An 11,243-nucleotide genomic window follows, 5' to 3' on the forward strand; every position below is an offset into this window, starting at 1 on the left:
TTTTCTTTAATTAAGCAAAATGTTGTCTCCTGCATATTTCCTGCTGGAAACATTTGTCAGGTGACACAAAGCAGGCATTGATAGGTTGTTGCTATAGAAACATTTCTGTGTTGTTTTTATATGATTAATCCTTCAGAAAAGAGAATACAATTGATTATGTGCCAATGTTTATTTGGTTAACATATTGTAAAGTATGCATTGTTATGTATATCAGAATCCAATGTTTTGTCTCAAATGGCTCTGATGGAGTAACCTAGGTTCTGTAGACATTACCTCTCTATCCTTCTGTCTGAAGATAGCTGCAGATTGAAGCAGGAGTGCTGACATTATAATCGAGAAATAGATTAGTAAATAATTTCCCTTTTTGTAGTCACTGTGTATTCTGACAGTGTGGAGGTCGTTTAAAGCAAGTTTACAATACACATGAGCTGATCTGGCCTGATTCATACTCCACGCAATATTTTCTAGTATGTTTTTATGATAAAAAGATGCCTGTGTTATATAGTTTTATTTAATCGCACACCACAGTTGGGACTTGAAGTAAATTGTATTTAAATTGTATTTACTTCATTGTCTTCAGTCTGTGAATTTAAGATTGTTAGGATTAAACACTTACTTTTCTTTCTGCAAATTAAATATTGCAACTGTATTGTAATTGTCAATAAGCGATCCACTTAATTATATCATAGCCATGTTAGTTTCATATTTAGATAGCAGTCTTGCAGTTATGAATGTTATGAGCTATATGTGGAATTGTAAACATGATTCAGTAAGAAGCAATATTTCATCTGCTATGATGTTTCACTGTGCTGGAGTGAGAAACATCCTCTATTTTATCCATATCATGCATTTCTGTGCTGACTGGTGATGACATGTTTGTGTTGTAGAAGATAATGCTAGATAATATGGAGAGCCTAGTTCATTTGATTCACTGCCTCCACAAATGAGTATACACTGCACTGTGGCTTCTGCCATCTCAGTTAATTTAATGTATTATTCACTACTAGCAAGCCATTCAGACAGTTTGAAATTCAAATGTTTCTAATACAGTTTTATCTAAGCTATGCAGTTAGGTCTCGCATCTTTGACTGGATAGTGAGGAAATTGTATTTTTAGTCCGTAAAATAGCCAATCTTTCTTTTACTATTTCCCTTTCACGTTCCTTCTCCCCACTTTTCTCTCTGCCTTCTCCTGTCCTCCTCCACTCCTTCTCCACATCTTCTTTCTCTACTTAAATATTATTAACTGCCAATTTTGTATTTAAACAATCTCATTTCAAGTAATGTTACTTAAGTGGCCATTTTTTGGAGGGACAGTCTCTCTCAGGAACCATCTGACCGCATACTTCTTCAGTATTCTGTATTACATGGGAAAATCTGAATTTTGGGGGCACTGCCCTGTCAAGGAGCTCCATTGTCTTGCTTTTGTGGGCGACGAGGAGCGTGGAGCTGTTGAGGATATCCTTACCTGGTCCGACTGTCCTTTAGACATATGGGTTCATGGGAAAATTGCAAAGAAGGCATCTGGTCATTCTACAATAAGGCCTATTTCATATAATGAATAGGAGTTCTTATGCAAACATAATTGTTAATGCTGTTATTAGAATACAGCATCTTTTGTACAAACTTTCCAGCCATCAAATAGGTTTTTTTAAAGCAAACTCTATATTTTTTAAGCAAACTTATCTTAAACCTAACATGTGCCACTAAAGCCACAGAAAAAGAGGCTTGCCTTACAGTGTCCATAAAAGATAAATAATAAATAGTGACCACACAGCTAACATACTGTAAAAAAAATCTATAAAGCAGCTTATCAAGCTTGTTAGCGTGAACTTGCTAACTGATGGGATACTGATGAATGATGAATGCTGGATTTAGGCACTTGTTTAGTGCTACTCAAGTTACACACTCATGGCAGACCGCAGTGACCCATACCAACTGGTATCTAAACTCTACAGCCCAAACATTAATAAACTGAACCCTTGACTCCATATATAATGGATTATATTTGAAGCAGACCTATAGTGAATGCTATGTCCCAGGCTACAAACTCCATAGACAAAATCTCACTACTTGATACATTGACTTAAACTGGAAATTATTGATATAATATTATATCAATAATTATATCAGCCCTCTGTTAATATTAAATTACAAATCCGTTTTAAACTAATTGGCCCAAACTCCCTATCCTGAAGCTCTGTATATGTACTGATGCATACCATTCTAAAAGCTTAATTAGTAGGCTGATCTCTTAGCCTTCTGGCCATGCCTGGGAACTCCCAGGCTGTGGCTACCCAGAGCCCTCCCTTTTCAAGGGAGTGGATTTCCGATAGGTGGGTATTACAACAAACGTGAATAGGATTAATAATGTACGTGGTTGGGGCATTGGTACAGCTAGCCCCAAGCACCTTAAATTGTATGGGGGTGGGAAGGGAATTAGGCGGGGAGTGGATGTGCCTAAACACCTCTCTCAGGACCCACAGAGAGTTCCCAGATGACCTCTACCTCATAACTGCCTCGGTATATTTGAATGACCATTCAATGCACATCCCCACAACCTCTATATTAATGCTAGACATGTGCACACACAAACACATACATATCTACTCACTACGCCATGCCTTCTTGCAGACAGCAGGAGCTGTGGTGCTAGTAGTGCCCACCTCTGAGACACAATAAAATCTAATAATCCAATTAAGCACTGGGGTCTCCCAGAGCTTGGGGGATATAGGCATGCACCTACTATGCCCACTTGATTATCTGCCACTGTTTAATTCAGTGGCTGTTCTTGTTGTAACTGTGAGTAACTGTGGCTGAATAGATCATTAACTGCATTCAACAGCTAGGAGACATCAGCTAGTAAATCAATTTTTTTGCAATCTTCTCTTCTATTCTGTAAGCTGGATAATGACCCAATTTATGTTTGGCAACATCTCCTGATTGCAGTCATACCCCAAATACATATTTGTTATGTTCAAGAGGGACACATCCATGCTTTACATATTGTCCTATATTATTTTTTTAGACTACTGGCATAAGGGGTTTGAGGTAGTGATTTTTTTAAATATTTTGTTTTACTTATCGTGGAAGTAGTCATTTTGTTGTAACAAAAAACAAAAAACAATATATTTTTTATTTTATTATTTTCCTTTTTTTTTTTCAGTGCAGTAAGGCTCAATATCCATTTTGGGATCTTTCATACATTTTTAATGCCAGGAATATCATGTTGACATCACTGGGCTTCCTATCAGTTTTGTTTATATTTTATTCATATATTTAATTTTCCTCTTTATTTTTTCAGCAGGAGGGGCAATGGGAAAGCCCAACAGGGTTTAGTAGGATGACCCTGCTGAGGGTGAATTTCCGATGGGTGTCAGTAGTGACTGGAAGGGAATGCCGGATTACACACAAACAGTCGGCAGGAAGCTAGCATTGCTGGCTTTTGCCATCAGGGGAAAGTCAAAGCTTACAGAAGACAGCCTAAGCTCATGTGTAGCAGCAGGAAGATGTGCCTGCGCATGCAACAAAGTCAGGACATACTGGTACGCGCGTGTGTACTTCTTGGCACATGCTTTAAGAACGTACAGGTACATCCTAAGGGGACTGAAAGGGTTAAATAAAGGATACTGTACACACTGGAGAAACATAGCTTAATAAGTTGAAAACATTTTGCAAAGCAGTTTGCATATACACTTTATGACTAAAGGTATGTGGACACCTTTCCTAATTATTGTGTTTCATCCACACCAATTGCTTACAGATGTATAAAATCAAGCAGATAGACATGCCATCTCCATAGACAAATAGAATGCCTTTGTCAGTTTGTAAAAAAATCTGCCCTGGTAGTTCTACCTTGGTCCACTGGAAGTGCTGTTATTGCGAAGTCAAAATGTCTATAGCTCACCCACAAAGCGTTAGTCCATGCACATTCATAATGCAGGGATGCCAAGTGCTGAAGTGCATAGCTTGTAAAAATCACATGTCCTCTGTAGCATCACTCACTACAGAGTTCCAAACTGCCTCTAGAAACATCAGCATAAGGACTGTGCTTCTGGAGCTTCGTGAAATGCATTTTAATGGTCAAGAAGCTGCAAATAAGCTAAAGATCTCAGAAAACCAAGCGTCGGCTAGAGTGGTATAAAGCACACCGCCACTGGATTCTGTAGAATTGTAAACTTCTCTGGAGCGATGAATCACGCTTCACTTTCTGGAAGTCTGATGGAATGCAGGAATGTCTTAAGCTAGTTAGTGATCACTTAGAAGTAGCTGCTACTTCACTGGTAGTGAAAGAGTTAATGCCAAAAACGATGCCAATTCTGCAGCACGCCTAACAGTTAAAAACAATTATTCATGTCATTTTATAAATGTGCTACTCACCTTGCCTTTTTTAGCCATTGGTATTACACCTGTCTCTCACACTGCTGCTAAGCAGACACTCTCTTCCAGGCCAAGCTCAATGTCATGCCATGGTTTATGATTTGCTATCCTTGTGCAAGGAAGCAGACTAGATGGGCTGAATGGTTCTTACCTGCCATCAAAAATGTATGTTTCTGTGTTCCCCACCATATATGATTCTCATATAGAAAAGACTTAAAATTATATATATCTATACACACACAATATAAGCCTACTCAGACTCATAACTGGAATGAAGCCTAAGCATTTTCTTATGGGGCAGAAAAAAAATTACATTCAAGCTGCAAAATCATCTCACTCTGCATCTGGATCAGAAAAAACCCCCGGCATCCCAACCGAGCATCAACATGCAAACACAGGAGGTAGGTTCATCTTCTTCCTGAAGAAACCACACAGAGAAAACTGATGTCGCAAAAATAGATATTTTTTTTTTATTCCATTCCTTGGATTAGAACAATTTGTGCAAAGCAGTAATCCACTAGAGGAAAAGAAAGAGAGACCACAAAATGGGGGGGGGGTAAAATGCGAGACTTATTTCGCACTTTACAGAGCTTTATCACTGGCACATTAACCCCAAACACCCACTGAACATAAATAAATATATCCTCTAGAGTCACATGATTCAAATTAATTACATTATATTACCATATTGGGCCTGAAAAAAACTGGAATCAAAAATAAAACCGACTGCTAATCCCAATTACGTGGTTTTTAAGGCTTAAAAAAACCTTTGCTGCAATTATCCAATCCATGTAAACACTTTTATTGCACATGTACAGTTTAAAATCAGCTCTGTGGTGATACAAAACAGAAAATGTCAAATAAGCTCCAAAATAAACAGCTAACTGATATTTATGCATGCCCTTTAAACAGCAAATGCACATTTTAGACAAACAAAGCTCAAATCTGATTACTAAATGGATGCAAAAATACTATACAAACATGAATAATCATTATCTTGTCCGTGTTTGGACCTTTCTGATATATATCACATGCCTAGGAATGAAGGACAGAGATAGCAAGAGAGAGAAAGAGAGGAGAAGGCATCTGTACCAAGCAATCAAGAACCCTGTGGAGGGGTTGAATGCCATGTTGAGGATAAAGGGAAAGATGTGAAGGATAATGCTGATGATGACTGACTAAAAGGGCCAAATTCCTCTTCAAGAGGAAAAGGAAAACATGGAAACATATAATCTGACGGCGGATATGAACCATTCTGCCCATCTAGTATGCCCTATTTTCCTGATCCATAATTTTTTACTAATCCGTTCTTGGCCTTGTCTTAGATTGAGGATAGCTTTATGCTCATCCCATGCATGTTTAAATTCTGTCACCGTATTGGCCTCTACAACTTCTGATGGGAGGCTTTACCACCATCTTGGTAAAGCAGAGCCTCCTCACATTACATCTAAACCTCTGACCTTCTTTTTTTAAATGATGACCTCTTCTTCTAACATTTTTGAAAGAAACATCACCCCCGTACTTTGTTAAATCCTTTTAAACATTTAAATGTTTCTCTTACATCTCCCATTTCCTCTTTCCTTCAGACTATACATATTAAGGTCCCTTACTCTTTTCTGATATTTCTTTGGTATTATGCCTCTGAAAGGTTGCAGCTGCAAGAGATGGGTATGGTAGAATGCTATGTATGGTTTTGATTTAATGGCTCTAGTAAAATGAACAGGAAACCAATTAAGAAAGGTGGTATTGCTGGGAGATGCACAGAATAAAGTTGAATTACATCTTAGTGAGCGTTACATCTCAGTGAAAGGAGTGTCTAAGTCTGTGGACACCTGTGGCACGGACAAAACCTGCTACAGTACAGCCAAAGTGGCATCATCAACTTTATGTGATGCTAATAGCAGCTAACACTTTAGATAAACACATTATGTGACTATGTGCAAAATAAAACCCACATAAAGGGAAATCATAAAACCTGGAACTACCAAATACTATGTCAGTGGAATCATATACTATAGAGGTACAGAAGTACTGACGGAAACAAATAAGTTAATTGCGTTTCAATGTATCATTAAGCTTTAGTCACTAAAATGCTGAGTAGTCAGTTGAGATAAGGGTTCTTGTACGTGAACAACTCTCAGATGTATGTACAAATATGTAAAGCAAGGGCATGTAACTTTAAATGTTGTGAGTTCCAGGAGATGGCATGCAAGGGCATGCAAAGTCAATCAGGACTTTCATGTCCTTGCCTGAATCTTGCAAAACCCTCCCCTACACAATAGCTAAAAAAAACCTGGGGTTTACCAAAGCAGGTGGATTGACAAAACCCCTCAATTCCCCCACTCGTGTGCAGTATAGCAAGGGGTAATTAAATAAACCTATAAACCTGGGGGAGGATATTGCTATATACCAGTAAATTGCCGTTACGAACATGTTTTTGCAAACTCACAAGCTCCGTTAGTTTAGTAAATACAGGCAAATGTGTGTTAGTAAATTCCTACGCTTGGGTGAGGATTCATATATTTTTTGATTAAGCAGTTTTTAATCTGTGATGTTTACACTTTGTGTATGTAATTTAGGCCTGCCTCCATGATTGTAGACATAGATTGTGTCACCCTGAAAAGTTTGTGTAATAATGTATCATTTCAGAGTTTCTAATACGTAGCGAAATTCATTGCATTGGTCTGAGAATTTGTTCCCTATGCATTTCTATACACACGCAGGACTTTCAGCAGCTGTGGTCTAGAGATTACTAAATGCCTTTTAAGAGCATTTTTTAAAAGCACGGTTTTTCAACAAAGCCCACTGAAATGGATCCATACCCAATATCCATACCCAATATATTTTGGGAATTACACAATGCTTTTGTTATATTCACATAGAAATTAGTTAAATTTGAAATCCGTGTGGTCTGAGCATCTGTTATCCAAACCAAAGCCAATGCTGACTTTTTCTTCCATGTTTTAGCTTCCCTGTTTAAAAATTTTAACATTGAACTTTATTTCCTCATTTCAGTTTGGGTCTTTTGCCCTTTTTCAGTTGTCTCTGTTTGTACAGACCCTATGTCCATCCATCCTTTGCATCTGTTTCCCTATCATGTATCCACTAGCACTCCTACCTTTTAAATATTATATTTCTCACCTAGACATTCAAGCTGTTGCATTAAAAATGAGTATGTCTAACAATATATAATATACTGCAATTATGGTCAGTAGGCAGTATGAAAAGGAAGCTTTCTATGTTCTCTAGCCAAGGCCTGTTAATGTGCCAAAAGTTCAAGCATAGCAAGTTCATTTAATTTTGGCAAAAGGCAATTTTAGTACATTCTGTATACGAGGCATTTTGGAAAAATGTTTAAGCTTTTATCATAATTATACTGCTTTTGTGTGATGGGATTACACATTTCATTTTTTCACAAATCCAATGAAACTTTGGAGATCTGCAAAATAAATAAAAGAACTGGCAAACTTAAAAAAATAATATCTAATTGATCATTTTTTGACACAATTCAGTTGAAATCTCTTTTAACAAAACTAAACCCAAGTGAAAAATATTAACTGCAGGGTTTGAAAAAGTAGACAAGAACATTGTAAAGCCAATTCATAGATGTCACTAAAGGTGATCACTCTATACTAACATCAACTACAGAAAATAGACTTGCGGTCTTTTTTAGAGGTGATCTTAAATCCTATATTGGTTAACTGCAATATTAGCTCCTTGCCATTTGTTCTCCTTCATTCTTCAGGTCAACAATTCAAGCAGTGTTGCTAAGCACTTCATTGAAAAATCTCCAGGACAGCAATGGCATACACTGTCCTTTGTCATATGTTATATTATAAATAATTGCCTGTGTGAAAGATTTTTTTTTATATAATGCACCTTCTTGGCTTATGTGGATTCCAAGTACATGGCATTCAAAGTTATACAAATGCTTACACTTATGCCTAGATACCATCGCTATACTATGCAGTAATTTACATGCTATTCAAGATTTACTCCATTTTATAGAAACGTTAAATTTGGTGAAGGACACATACCTACTGCTTAGATATTAGCTTTCATTATAAATTAACAGAACAAAGTCTATGGGACCAAAGGTTCACAAATACAGTTAAGTTTTAGAGCTTTATCCTTAATTACTTCTGCAAACAAGACCATATGCCTTTGTATTCCTGCAGCTTAAGTAGAAATTGATTTGATAAATACAATGATGTTTATTATACAGAAAGCGAAAAAAGCACAAATATATATACAAGGATTCAAACATTTTAGAATTTTAATTATAATAAAAATATATACCCTATAACCATATATTAATAATCTTTCACATATATGAATTGTCTCCCCTACAAGGCAGGGTGCAAAACACTAAAAGACAAAGACAATAAAAGAGATGCATTGTACAGATGAAATAGCTGGGACCTTGTTAACTATATAATATGCTTTGTCCAATTAAACAGGGAGATTATACTTAATTGTGTGTATTCAGTATGGGTGTCATTTGTTGAGTTAGGATCAGTCATATTTCTCTTTTCAATCTTATATTTTACATACAAATCCCACTATGCCTAATTTTATACACATGTACAGTGCTGTTGCATTGGATACTTATGTGTACTCAATGCTTCTTTTCTGGAATTTGTCTTAATAATATTAAAACAGTTTGGGCTTTAAAAGCACCCCTCGCTTGTAGTTGGCAATAAGGTGGCTTAAATTGGGATTCCACCTTTACTAGAACAAGATAGTAATAAAGCATGGCATTACTATGCCATTTGTGCTCATAGCTTTCCATAACTGCTGCTATGCAATGATGTAGTTATCCTGTGTACCTTCTACTGCTTTCTGTGTCTTAAATGGTAAGAGTTGAAAAATAATGCACAGTTCAGTGCACAGAGCTGTTTTAATCACACCAAAAGAGGTGTTAAAACCCAATGTGAATGGCAGGGAAACTCATAATTCTGTTTGTGCCATTTGGGCATGTGCTACAATACAGGACTAGAAGCTCTAAATACACCTTACAAAAATTACATCCATAGACTAAAATGTAACATTTGCTTTTATTACAAGGAATCCAATTAAGGAAAACAAATCTGATGCATACATTCTACAACTGGACAATATTTTCATAATTTGAATATTAATATTTAATATCTATTTATTTTACAAATATAAAATGGATTACCTGATGAGTGAGAGATCATTTCTCCTTTAATTGCTGTACCAGGTGATCTTCAGGATATAATGCCACTTGTTGTCCATGGAACCTCACCGTTAAAGGTCTGAGACAAGTTGGTCGTTTTGTTCCAATTTTCCTCTTTCTTCTATCTCTCCAGTCTTATTTCTCAAGGATTAGTGGAAAAAAGCTGGACTTTAGGAGCAATAAAACCATCACACTGCTGCTCAATCCGTTTTCTGGAGCTGGATAAAAAAAAAATATCATCCAGTCTGTTAAGGTCTCCAGGTAGTCACATCATCTTCAAGATAATGGCTTTTCCACCTTCAGCTGCAGTGTCACTAGTATTGGAGTATAAGAGTCATGAGTGTGTCTCAGCTGCATCATCAGACATTTCTATTATGGCAAAGCAGCTAGAGTGCTGGTTAGCCGAGTTAAACAAAATAATGGCATGGTGACAAAAAACCATTGCAACAAAAAATGCAGCCTCTTTAAATACATTTCTTAGTAAGTAATATCTCATTAGCCCAGAAAATAGAACACATTGCTTAAATTGTGAATGGTCTTAAAACAAAGACTAGGCAATATTCCACAGAGGATTTAAATTATTATTACGTATCTAAAAAGCATGCACCTGCGGACGTAGACAGATACAGTTCATGCTTTAGAATGAGATTCCTATACAGGAACGTATATATAGGTCATTGTTGGAAGTTACATTGCTTAGCCACTAGATGGCAGTAAACACACGAAAAAAAATACATAATTGGTCTTCGAATTACACAAATATCTGTGCTTTCTCAAAACGCGATTTTTGTTAGAATTATTATTTTATTAACAAAGCTAGATTGTTTTGTGATAACAAATGTAATGTGCTGAACCATTGATTGCCGTTTTGTTCTTCATTTAATGGGAAGTATAACACATCACACAAAAGTACTCACAGTCAAATATAGATTTAAGCTCCATGTAAAATGTCAAAACTAAAAGTCCTGCTGTAAAAAAAGATAAGACATCCTGTAAGATGTAAATTTTTACCAGATTGGTAAATGTGTCTATACATACGGTAAAAATGAAAATTATAAATGTGAATGGCTGTATGTACAATTTGATAATGCACACCTTTATCTATCTATCTATCTATCTATCTATCTATCTATCTATCTATCACAGATGAAAACATACATGCGCACTCACACAAGGTAAATAATGTCTATTAAATATATGTATGTCTGTACATGTACATGTCAATGTGCAATTATGAGCTTATTTGCTCTTTTATGGACACCATTGTGTGTCTATCTATCTATCTATCTATCTATCTATCTATCTATCTATCTATCTATCTATGTCTAATAGATCTCATGTCTATTAAATATATGTATGTCTGTACATGTACATGTCAATGTGCAATTATGAGCTTATTTGCTCTTTTATGGACACCATTGTGTGTCTATCTATCTATCTATCTATCTATCTATCTATCTATCTATCTATCTATCTATCTATCTATGTCTAATAGATCTCATGTCTATTAAATATATGTATGTATATACGTGTACATGTCAATGTGCAAATATGAGCTTATTTGCTCTTTTATGAACACCATGATGCCTGTCTGTCTGTCTGTCTGTCTGTCTATTATTAATGTGAGCATTTTTGTGTTATTGCATCTTGAATCATTACAGTGT

The 11,243-nt window shown here is 36.1% G+C and overlaps 1 protein-coding gene across 1 annotated transcript in view; it reads right to left on the reverse strand.

Moving 5' to 3' along the window:
• The window catches only part of CHRM3 (cholinergic receptor muscarinic 3), a 34,231-nt gene extending 24,127 nt beyond the window's left edge, over window positions 1-10,104 (reverse strand). Inside the window, exon 1 of the mRNA XM_053460598.1 lies at window positions 9,562-10,104. The gene's annotated coding sequence lies outside the window, so the exon portion shown is untranslated. The remainder of the gene's footprint in view (window positions 1-9,561) is intronic.
• Between the last annotated feature and the right edge of the window lie 1,139 nt (window positions 10,105-11,243).

The sequence above is a fragment of the Spea bombifrons genome, chromosome 3 (assembly GCF_027358695.1).
Source record: "Spea bombifrons isolate aSpeBom1 chromosome 3, aSpeBom1.2.pri, whole genome shotgun sequence".
NCBI classification, from domain to species: Eukaryota; Metazoa; Chordata; class Amphibia; order Anura; family Pelobatidae; genus Spea; species Spea bombifrons.